This window comes from Vespula pensylvanica, chromosome 19 (genome assembly GCF_014466175.1).
Source record: "Vespula pensylvanica isolate Volc-1 chromosome 19, ASM1446617v1, whole genome shotgun sequence".
NCBI classification, from domain to species: domain Eukaryota; kingdom Metazoa; phylum Arthropoda; class Insecta; order Hymenoptera; family Vespidae; genus Vespula; species Vespula pensylvanica.
The window spans coordinates 877,185-889,293 of NC_057703.1; the positions used below are offsets into that span (position 1 = coordinate 877,185).

General features: G+C 38.2%; 1 protein-coding gene and 1 long non-coding RNA gene across 7 annotated transcripts in view; one reads left to right on the forward strand and one right to left on the reverse strand.

The window, feature by feature from the left end:
• LOC122635763 (hemicentin-1) overlaps positions 1-12,109 on the forward strand; it is a 151,716-nt gene that overhangs the window by 125,628 nt on the left and 13,979 nt on the right. The window lies entirely within an intron of this gene.
• The window catches only part of LOC122635775, a 70,593-nt gene that overhangs the window by 35,698 nt on the left and 22,786 nt on the right, over positions 1-12,109 (reverse strand). The window lies entirely within an intron of this gene.

Sequence of the window (12,109 nt, forward strand, 5' to 3'; positions counted from 1 at the left end):
ATGGTGGTGGTGGCGAAGGCGGGGGTGAAGGGGCTTATATAGCTACTCGCCCGAGGCCGAGACAATGCCGGCGTCAGGGGCCAGCCGGTTCTTGACACTTGTTCAGGATCGTCTCGAGTCCCATCAAGGCCCTCTCTACTATATTTCTCTTCTCTCGACAATTACATTCTCGTCTTTTTGATAACGAGAACATACGCACGCATACGCACACTATTTCTCTCTCTCTCTCTCTCTCTCTCTCTCTCTCTCTCGCTTTCTCTCTTTAGATGAACGATTTCATACGTCACGAATAACGAACGTTTCTCTCTACACGCTTTAATAGTATAATTTGACCTGATTTTCCTTTTAATCGATGCTTCCTTATCACGAACCCTGCAATCACGAATTTACGTTTACACGAACGAACTCTAGACAATGATTATTGTTATCGTGAATTTTTTTATTCTTAAATTAGAACGAATGGGAAATCGAATATTTTCGATCGAAACGAGTTCGTTACGATCTTTCGATATATATTACAAGATAAATAAAACTTATTGATACATCGTTCGATTAATCGAGTTTTATATTAATAAGAAACGACGAAGTAACGATTTAGAATGTAAAAGTGCATCGGAATGGTCCATGAGCGAATAGAGTCGGGCCTGATCAGCAGGCCTCGGCACGAGCACGAGCACGAGCACGAGCACGAGCATAGTATACTACAAGGAGGGCCTTACGAAGCTATACACAGCGTTGCCAAACGTTTCCCGAGTGTAAAGATAAGAAAGAAGACATATGCGATTACGTTCAAACTACATAAGAGTTACCTAAGCGTTGTACTTTTTAAATTTGATAAACCAAATCGCATATATCGTTCAACGAAATAACAAGACTAACGACATACGATCGAATTACAGCCAAATATCGTTGGTAAGAATAATTATTTACAGTACGGGTAACGTTCTAACTTATTATTAGAGAAAATGATAAGATGCTTGCAAAAGGGGTCAAAGTTCATCGACCTAACGAATCTCTTGAGAGAGTATCGAGAGCCTGATGATATCGTTTTGAAATACGTTTACTGGCTTTATGGAAAAGCCAGTTTCAGGGACTTTTAACGGTGTGAGCCAAAGGAAGCTGGTAGAAACGCAACGTTGCCAGTTCAAGAGGAGGAAGATGAAGGAGGAGAAGGAGGAGGAGGAGGAGGAGGAGGAGGAGGAGGAACAGAAGGAGCAAGAGAAGGAGGAAAAGCAAAAGAAGAAGGAGAAAGAGAAGGAGAAGAGGCTGCGAGAGGTTCGAAGTCGGGACCACGTTGGATCTGGGACCATCTGCTGGCCCTCGGGGGCCTTGAATCTTTGATGGTCGCGTGACTCGGCAGCTACGGCAACGGCGGCAACAGCAGCCGCTTATTGCCGGTGAGCAGAGGCTGAGCCTTTCGTGCCTGGAGCTTCTACTACCTGGAGGGCTTTCTCTCTCTTCTTTCTCTCTCTCTCTCTCTCTCTCTCTCTCTCTCTCTCTCTCTCTCTCTCTATCAATCTATCTCTGTCTCTGTAGCTCTCTCTTCCTCTCTCGCGTAACCGAGGTAAACGTTATTCCGATAAACGTGAGTTCGTGCTTCGTTTGAAGGAAATGAAATCAAAGATGTTTAGAGAAAACTAGTAACAATCTCCATTTTATCATTCTAGTGTGCTTAAACTCGATAATAAATCTATTTCTTAAATATATGTATGTTTGTGTGTGTGTGTGTGTGTATGTATTAGTTATAAATTTCTCTTCTTTTTATCGAAATTAATAATTGTAAGCATAATTTTCTTTCTTTCCCTTTTTCCTTTCTTCTTATATCGTAACTATATTATAAATCAATACGTCTCTGCGAGAAAGAAAGAAGGAAAGAAAGAAAGAAAAATGGAGAGCTTGTTCCAAAAGAAGAGAAGAGAAATTAGAGATTGAACTTTCTAAAGTACGAAGAGCAAAAAAGAAATCAGAAGACGGCGATCGTCAGATCGGTGACGTTAATAAATTCATCGAAAAGAGGTCGTATCCTCCGAAAATGAATTTTTCCATTTTAAAAGAGAGAGAGAGAGAGAGAGAGAGAAAGAGGTCAGTTACTTTATATCATAAAGTATGTTATATTCTTTTAACAAGTATCGAGTCAATATCTAAAGCAGACGAAGGTTCATTAGAAAAGGGTCACGTTTCGATCATCCTATTCAATAAACACAAACCTGACAGAAACTCCTCGTTCATCGATAACAATATCCAAGCTCTTAGTTATTTAGCTATTTTCTCTCTTCCTCCCACTCTCTCTCTCTCTCTCTCTCTCTCTCTCTCTCTCTCTCTCTCTCTCTCTCTCTCTCTCTCTCTCTCTCTCTCTCTATCTTTCTCTCTAACGAAAACGATGCCGACGTGCGAATTTGCTCGACGAAGATCGATCGATCGAACGAATTGGAAAGTTCGATTTCGAATTTCGATTTGAAAATGACGAGAGTGACGAGGCTTTAATTACGATTTATTTCTAACTAAACGAAGCGTGATCGAGTATACTACTATCTCCTTCGTTTGGACAAATTGTATTATTCCGTTTCGCACGTTCGATCGGTTAAATCGATTTTACGTGAGTCAATGTTCGATCATTTGGGTGAATCGAGCGGTCGGTCGGTCGGACACTCGGTCGTTCGATCGATAATTGGTCGATAATTCATCGAGAAAACTTAACGAAGCTCGGACGAACATGTGATAACGATGTGTTCTCCTTTCATGAAAAGATGATAAAGAAATAACACGGAAGAATGATCGCGATGAAGTAGGAAACGTTGAAACGTCCAGTCGACGTTCCAACGATTCTAAGAAGACAAAGTACTTTTTACTCTCTGCTCGACCGTTGTCCGCCATGGAAAAACTATGTGGATTATCAAGCGGAAGTGACGAATGGCAACGACTCGTCCGTGGAACGGTTTCACCATGGAGACCTCTTTGCCACCCTTCCAGACCGTCTCTCTTCCTCTCTCCGTCTCTCTGTATCTCACTGTATCTCTCAGAAAGAATGAACACGAAGGGAGGGAGAGAGAGAGAGAAACGTGATCTCGTTAGGACATCTTTTACTTGTTTTCTCGATCGCTCGACTAGACTTGAAAAGAAGTAAATAAAAACATTTGTTCTTTGTCTCATAATAAATAGACACAACGACCTTACGCACGTGTGTCGTAATAATACCCAAGATACATTGATAAGAAATTATATATATATATGTACGTATAGATAACGATGTAGTAAAACGTAAATACGCATGTATGTGTTGACTCTTGTGTCTCGCTGATTCACCCAGTCGTTATCTACGTAATGTAATCATTATTGAAACTTATATAATAACTTATAATATAATAATTATTAAAATTTGTACTCCATAATAGCGATCTACGTAATAACAATAGAAATCGATCGATTGATTTCGACGCAACTTGGAACGGAATTTCGCTAATCGGAACGCAATTATTTTGGCCGCAATCATTTCTAGAACGGTAGGATTGAATGCTGGCGAAAACAGGTAAGCATCGATTAATATACAGTTCCAGAATTGTTGCCATTTAATCAAATGCATTTTCGACGGGCTTTCGATCCCAAACTGTTGGAGAATTCAGGATAGGGTAGCGTTATTAGGAAACGATTTATCGATACGGCAATTAGTTTAAATAGATATCGTTATACTTAGTAATATTAACAAACGAGACGAGAGGATTTACCTTAGAAAAATAAAGTCGCTCGAGAGATCCTTCGTAGCTGCCTTCGAGTCGAGTTAATTTTCTTAGAGAGTCTGTATCTCACGAGAGCTGGGCTCTTACTAAGATCCTTTTATCAACGATGTATGAATCAAATTGAGGACAACAAGAAGACAAGTAATTCCAAGAACTCTAAAATTAAACAATGTCGAGAGCTAAAATGTTTATTTACGAAGTTAACCTCGGAAGGACTCGAAACGTTGCGTCAATGACTCGAGAAATCTATGGGTAGGTTTCATATAAACATATATGTGTATGTGTGTGTACGTGTACATACGCATATACCTATACGCATTCATCTTTTTTCTCCTAAAGTTTGTTTTTCCTTTGTCGATACATAGATCAACAACACGAGCGAGCTTTTTACCACTCTCTTTCTCTCTCTCTCTCTCTCTCTTTCTTTCTCTGAATTCTTTCCATCAATCTTAATATACTCGTAGAGTGCGATAAAGCAAGGAAATAAGGGTATATATACAAGTGTTGCCAAGTTTGCCACCTACTCGACTGATTTGCCACTATTATTTTTCCCTTCTGGCATAAAGTACTCTCTATCTGGCACGTCTAACGGTATTATACTATGTACGTAAGACTCTTGTTTCACTTGAAATTTTGCCACGAAAAGAGAAACAATGAATGATTACATTAGTACCATTGAAATTTTAAACGTTCTTATTTCTGCTTTAACAGGGTAAAGGAAAAAGAAGGGAAAAAGAAAAGATAAAAGGAAAGAAAAGAATAATTCTCTCGTCGCTAATGAAAAACATGAGGGAAAGAAAGAGAGAGAAAGGAAGAGAGAGAAAGAATAAGACAAATTGTTAACTCGTGTGTAAAAGAAGATGGTCGATTTATCTTTAGACGAAATAAGCAAAAATATCAAATAACGTTCGTTGGAGACGTTATACGATTTATCATACGTACATACATACTTCTCTTCCAAAGCTTGTCAAAGAGCATAATTCAAGAAAATCAGGAAAATCTCAAGATGGTTCCTTGAGCGACAAAACTTGCAATTAGTCAAAGTTACTCACGAATATATATATATATATATATATATATATATATATATATATATATATCATTGTATAGCCCAGTTAGTCTGTTAACAAAATTGTCTACTAATTCGATAACGACTCGGTGAGTGAGATAGACACAAGAGCCATCGTATTCGAAAGTTCAAAGTAATACTGAGGACCTTAATACTTAGACTTGTCATAGATAGGTATATACCTACATATATATACGCGTGTTTATATATATGCGTGTATACGTTAAAATGGAAATAGAGAAGAGAAGAGAAGAGAAGAGAAGAGAAGAGAAGAGAAGAGAAGAGAAGAGAAGAGAAGAGAAGAGAAGAGAAGAGAAGAGAAGAGAAGAGAAGAGAAGAGAAGAGAAGAGAAGAGAAGAGAAGAGAAGAGAAGAGAAGAGAAGAGAAGAAGAGAAGATCCTCGTAGTCGTGGGGTCAAAAGGACCTGCTAGGGTAATGAACCGAGTACGACGGCGATAATGAGTCGCCGGCACGAATATTTATGCGGCAGCTTCGTGGCACTCGAGTAAGCATCGCTCGTTGCGCTTATCGTGTTCGCGCTATCGCTGCCATGAATGCGAGGTTGGTCTAAAAAGAAAGAGAGAGAGAGGAAGGAAGAAGAAGAGAAAGAGAGAGAGAAAGACAGACGGAGAGAGAAAGAGAAAGGTGTATTTGAATACATACATAGACATCTACGATACATGAACAAATACGTACAACTAACGCGTGTCTGCAATACGTGTACATATATGTACATCTAACACGTTTTCACAATACGTGTACATATACGTACATTTAACGCATATCTGCAATTGAAATACGTATACTTGTGCAATTTGAGCATGTGCATATATATATATATACATCTGCAATTCGAATGTACTTAGAGACCTTTCTCTTTCTCTTTTCTTCCATTCTCTTTCTTTTTTTTCCTCTTCTTGTTCTTCATCTTTCCTTTTTTTGCTTATTTCCCTTCTTCTTCCTCCTTCTTGTGCTTTTTTCTTTTCTTTCCTAACGATCAAGCGATCCAAATTCCCTGAGTGAGAAAAGGCCGTAGAAAAGGGCGTTCGTTTGCCTTCGCAATCAACGTAAGCAAAGAGAGACCTTACAAGGGCTCGCTCCTTTCTCATTTCTAATCCTTTTCGGAAAGGTTGCTTTTATCGAATTTGTCTGTCTGTACCTACGTATCATTATCGTAAAACAGGTGAAATAGATAGACGAAGAGAGAGAGAGAGGGAGAGAGAGAGATAGAGGAAGATAGAAAACACATTGGTAAATTCAAAGTTACGTTCGTAGAACAATTTGGAAACTACGAGAAGCTCGTGATCGAGAAAATCCGTTGAGAACGTCGCTCGTGATTAGCTGTAAATCGCCAGTATTCGACAATATCGAGTTTATGAACTTTCGGATAAATGGAATAAGCAGATTAACAGAAGCGAAATCCCAACTTTGATAACACCACTTCGCAAGAGGATGGTCCTTCATAACATTTTCATGGAATCCGCCGAATCAATCGGTTTCTATCGATCCAGGAAAAAGATTTGCATATGAAACTGTTTAAAAAAGTTATTACTCTTACGTATCGATCGAACAAGCGAAGAAAAGAAAATAATTTATTGAAATATTAAAATATAATCTCGAAACTTAAATAATAAGGGATCACGTTGATCTAACCATCCGATTGTTTCGACTAGATACATGCACTTGTTCACGCTGAAAACACGAGTTGAACGAATCTAGATCTTATCTCAACGGCGAAATCAACAACAAACGTCTAATCTTCTAGAAAAGAGACACGGATGATACGGATACGAGAGTTGTCTCGTATGCATAACGTCGTTGCTTACGCTTGCTAACGTTTATGTTTGCGTTTATGTATCCATGTTGTCTGCCAAAGCGTATACGGATTTCTCTTGCAGAAATCTCTCTCTCTCTCTCTCTCTCTCTCTCTCTCTCTATCTATCTATCTATCTATCTATCTATCTATCTCTATCTCACTCTAACTTGGCTCATTCGGCCTAACGGGTTCGCTTTGGCTCTACGATGTGGGTCATACTTGATGCCGGAAGGGCATACCTTGCGATTGCTTACCGTCATACACACATACATTCAGAAATATGTACACATAACTAGGAGAGAGGGTCAAAGGGTGAGAGGGTGAGAGAGAGAGAGAGAGAGAGAGAGAGAGAGAGAGAGAGAGAGCTTGTTTATTGGCATGACAAGGGACGGGAATCGACACGACCTGCGGCTTAATTCTTGATCGGACACGCAACTGCAACGACGATTTCACTATCGTTAGACCAAACGACGAGATCATGAACAATCAATGACGATGATGATGGCACGGAACAGATAATTCAAATATTCATACGATCTGATAACACCGATGTAGTTTCGATAAATTATCCATAGTTTCGACTATAAGCAATTTGATCTTTGTATTTATCTTTTATTATCTTTTTTTGTGTCTATCCTCCTTCTTTTATCTTTTTTTATTTTTTTATTATTATCATCTTCATTCGTTCGGAGAGAAACGAGAGAGAACAAAAGACGTTTAAGTGGCAAACGATCCTTTCCAAACGTCATGGTTTTAACTGGAATAGGAAAAAGCTAATTGCATCCGGCGAACTATCCCGATGTGCGTTTGGAAGAAAAAAAAAGAAGAAAAAAAAAAGAAAAAAAGAAGGAAAGGATCGATGGTAAAGCAATGCTCCTCGTTTCGAAGGTTCGTCGTGTGCCTTCTCCAATCGTATCTAACGGGACAATCCGAGCAAATTGAATTACTCGTTTGTCGTGAGTAAGTAAAGGTCTTCGACGGCCATTACGAGGCGTTCGTGCGTTAAGAGGAAGAGAAAGAGAAAGATGAACAGGATAGATAAAGATAGATATAGATTCAGATATTTAGAGAGAGAGAGAGAGAGAGAGAGAGAGAGAGAGACAGGAGGAGGAAGACACTGGGAAAGTGGGAGGTAGGCGGGAAATAGGTGGGATGTAGGTAGGTAGGAGGGAGAAGGAAATGGAAGCTCGCTTATGCTGTCGTATTTACGTAAAATCCTCGAGATATATAGGATCGAAGATCATCGATGATTAAAGGCGACGTGACTCGATGACAATCACGTTCCGAATTGCATCGTTCTACCTGTAGTCTATCTATACCGTTCTCTATCTATCTACCTCGGTCTCTCTCTCTCTCTCTCTCTCTCTGTATCTCTGTCACTCTGGGATTAGCATTAACGAACCGTGTCAACCCCGAAGACCATTGAGAACCGTAAACCTCGGAATCAGAATCGACATCAGCTTATTTCATTTAGATCTACCAAATGGAGATAACGTTTGTTTCATTAAATTTATGCATATATATATATATATATATATATATATATATATATATAAAATATCTTTTGTATCAGTTTAGAAAAATTTTTAATGAAAATAGAAAAGAGGATTGGTACGATAACGAACGTACAATTATTTTCTCCTCGTTAACTTTGTACTACTTTCTTTTAGACATAGTTTCACCGATTGTTTTAAAGTTCCTACGTGAAAAATCTCATTAATCTTTCTCTCTTTCTCTCTCTCTCTCTCTCTCTCTCTCTCTCTCTTCCACCCTCCCTCTCTCTTTTTCTCTCTCTCTCTCTCTCTTTCTCTGTCTGGGAAGAGTAGATATTTTTTTCGTCAATAGATATATTTGTCCAACATCGCATGTACATACGCATATGTATATATATATATATATATATATATATATATATATATATCCTATATATCTAAAGTTTGCTTTTATAAACTACCAACGTAGTAGTTTGATCGTTATATTTTTTTTTTGTATCGCAGAATAAAGAAAAACATTAACGTTGATATAAACGTAGAAGGAGAGAGAGTGAAAAAAAAAAGAGAACGAGAGAGAGAGAGAGAGAAAGAGAGAGAGAGACAATGGAAAAATTTGTGAACGTCGATCGTGCTGATCTAAAATTCGAACACACGTGTCAGAGAAAGAAAGAGAGAGAACGAGAGAGAACGAGAGAGACAGAGACAAAAAAAGAGAGTAAAAGAGAGAGGGAAAGAGAAAAAGAGAGAGAAACAAAAAGAGAGTAAAAGAGAGAGAGAGAGAGAGACAGAAAGAGAGAGGGAGCGAGAACGTTGCATTTTCAACGGCACGTCTCGCCATGTATTTTCGCGTGGTGCCCTAATTACGAATGCGTGTTTCGCGGGAATCGTCTATGTATTTATACGCTCGGCACCGAGCAAACGGTTTTAGCACCCAACAACGACGAGCCGAGGCCGTTTCTGCGGAGACAAACGATCATTTTCAATAGCGAGAGAGCAGAACTTTCTCGCCTTTCAAACGTATGCCAGGAAAATTTCTGTCTTTATATAGTAGTAACTATATCAGCTCGTACGAATTTTAATGTCGTTTATTTTATCGTCTAATCGATATATATATACATTTTTTTTTTTTTTTAATTTAATTTATTCCATTTAATAATCAATTTTCCGCACAACTTAATACATTTAACTTTCTTCGTACTACCTTTTTAAAAGCAGTATTTTTGAACAAAATTTATATGCTCGATTTCATTTTTTTATTATCGTTAATAATTAATTACAATTTCAAATAAAATCGAACGAAATCCAATAGGGAGATGCTATATTTAATTTCTAATTTCGATTTAAGTTCGATTCTATTCTTATGATCGATCAAATAACGTATAAAGATGATCGGAGATAAAACGGAGAAGAACGAAAAAAAGGAGCAAAAAGAATGTGAATGATTGTACGAAAAGTAAGAGTCTCCTTGAAAAAAATCTACTTCTCGCCCCTTTCTCCTTACCAAAAAAAAAAAAAAAAAAAAAAAGAGATACTTTCTAAACTCGACTTAATATCACTTTCGTTCGTGCGTACGCGCTTTCGAAAATACATTTCGTTCGTTTGCAGCGTTTGGAATTCGGAGAGAAATAGAGACAGAGAGAGAGAGAGAGAGAGAGAGAGAGAGAGAGAGAGAGAGAGAGAGAGAGAGAGAGAGAACGCGTCTGCTGCGTTCCGTACGAAATAGAAAAGAAACGCGAGAAGGAGCAGAAGGAAAAGGAGGAGGATGAGGATGAGGAGGACGAGGACGAGGAGGAGGAGGAGGAGGAGGAGGAGGATGCGACAGATGGTCCAAAGTTCGATTTTCAGGTAGCGAAGCAAATCGGAAGCGAAGGAGCGAGACACCTGCTCCGTTCGAGATGGAGAAGCCAGGACTCATCGAGAAGGAACCTGGACCAAAGAGAACAAAAAATTCGATTCGAAGAAGAGAAGAAAAAGAGGAGGAAGAGGAGAAGGAGAAATTTTTGATATCGAATCCTCCACGTGTAATAATTTCTACAAGTCTTTTAATTCTACAAAGTGATATTTCCATCGTTCGAAATTTATCAATGAAGGAAGGAGTCTATGAACGTAGCTAGTCAATGATTTCCGATGTGTCGACGAATGAATGAAATACGAATATAGTCCATCAATGATTTCCAATCTGTCAACGAACGTACGAGTCTACGAAATATTTCGTCAACGATTTCTGACGTATTAATCGATTTACAACGTTCATACTTGTCGATTGATGAAAACTTTAATATTTATTCGAATCATCGTCAATGGATTCGTATTATGAATAATCGACGAGCCACTCGATAGAACAATTTTCACGTTAGAAATGAAATTTTAAATGACAATGACGAAAGATTGATCCATTCCAAAAGTATGAAAATTTAATACCACCGAATAAATTTAATCGTACGATACGATTAACATTTGCGAGAGGTAAAAAAAAAAAAAAAAAAAAAAGAGAAAAAAGAAAAGAATAAAAGAGGACAAAGAAAAATTTGATGATAAATTGCGATCGATAATGAAATATTACAATCGGATTGCAATCGTTAATGATTAATGCGACGAGATATTTCTCTGTCGCAGCCAACATTGCATATAATAACGATATCGTTGACTTATTAACGTCCACGTATCCTTGTAACGCTCTATCGCTATCGACGAATTTTAACTGGTAGTACGTAATACAGTAGTACAGTGGTTGTAACGAAGTAACATAGTAGAGGGATAAGAAAATGTGAAAGAGTAAGACCGAGAAGAAAAGAAGAGAAACGTAGTTTGCAAGCCGCTTTATCCGAATGAAATTCGCATGTCACGACTACGTTTGTCGAGGTTAGCTGCTGCTTTTCGAGTCGTCAGATAAAGAAGTCTTCTCGTGGAGAATATCGCAGAAAAAGAGAGAGAGAGAGAGAGAGAGAGAGAGAGAGAATACCACCGTACGTCGTTCTTCGGTTCGAGACGTCTCATAGATCAGGATAAGGACTAAATGTGTCATTAGAATTTTTCATCGTGTCGAGGACGAGAGATCGATCGTCTTCCGAGGCGATAAAAACGATTTTAAAGAGTCCTCGACGTTCGTCAAATCGACGAAAGAAAATTCCTACATGCTTCCACGTTCCTCTAATAATTTTCTAATTTTTAAATGAACGTGATAGAACCGAAAAGAAAGGAAAAGAAGAAGAAGAAGAAGAAGAAGAAACGAGAAAAAGAAAAAGAAAAGTCGAATATGAAGTATAAAAAAAAAAAAAGAAAAGGAGGAAGAAAAGGAAAAGAAAAACCTAGATACACGTACGCACGTACTTACGTGTATCTACTCCAAACCTCTTTTTTGAAATCTAATCTCTTAGAACGAGTCTAGGTTTTACGGTATTGCATCGGAACATGAACGTAGTCGCGTCATCGGGATTTTCCAATCGGTACAGAGAACTAAAAGGGCTGAATGCGCAATATGAATACGGTATTAGTAGAATCATAGGGCCTGTTTATGATTTGTATAGGCCGATTGAGTACAAGATCCGTCGTGTGACGGGAATGTAATAGGCATACGGACAAAGTACGCCAATAGGATGAAGCCATGTGTACGGCATTGACGCCCTGTGCGTTATACTCTACAATGTACATACATACGTATATGTACATGTATATACAAATATACATATACATATATATGTGTGTGTATGTATGTACGTATGTTTGTATGTATGTATATATATATATATATATATATCTGTTGATATATAAATATATATATATATATATTATATATAGGAGAAAGACATATATAGAGCGTTAGTATATTCCAGATAGAAGCGGCAAAGTGCGAAAGGCAGAGAGACTCGCGGATTTGCACGCTCGCGAATCCTTTTGAGCTCGGTTTCACCCTTCGCAAATACGGCATATCCGAACGTCGACTTCCTAGAAGCGAATTGTGACAGAATTCCGCAACAGGAATCGATAAGCGACGATA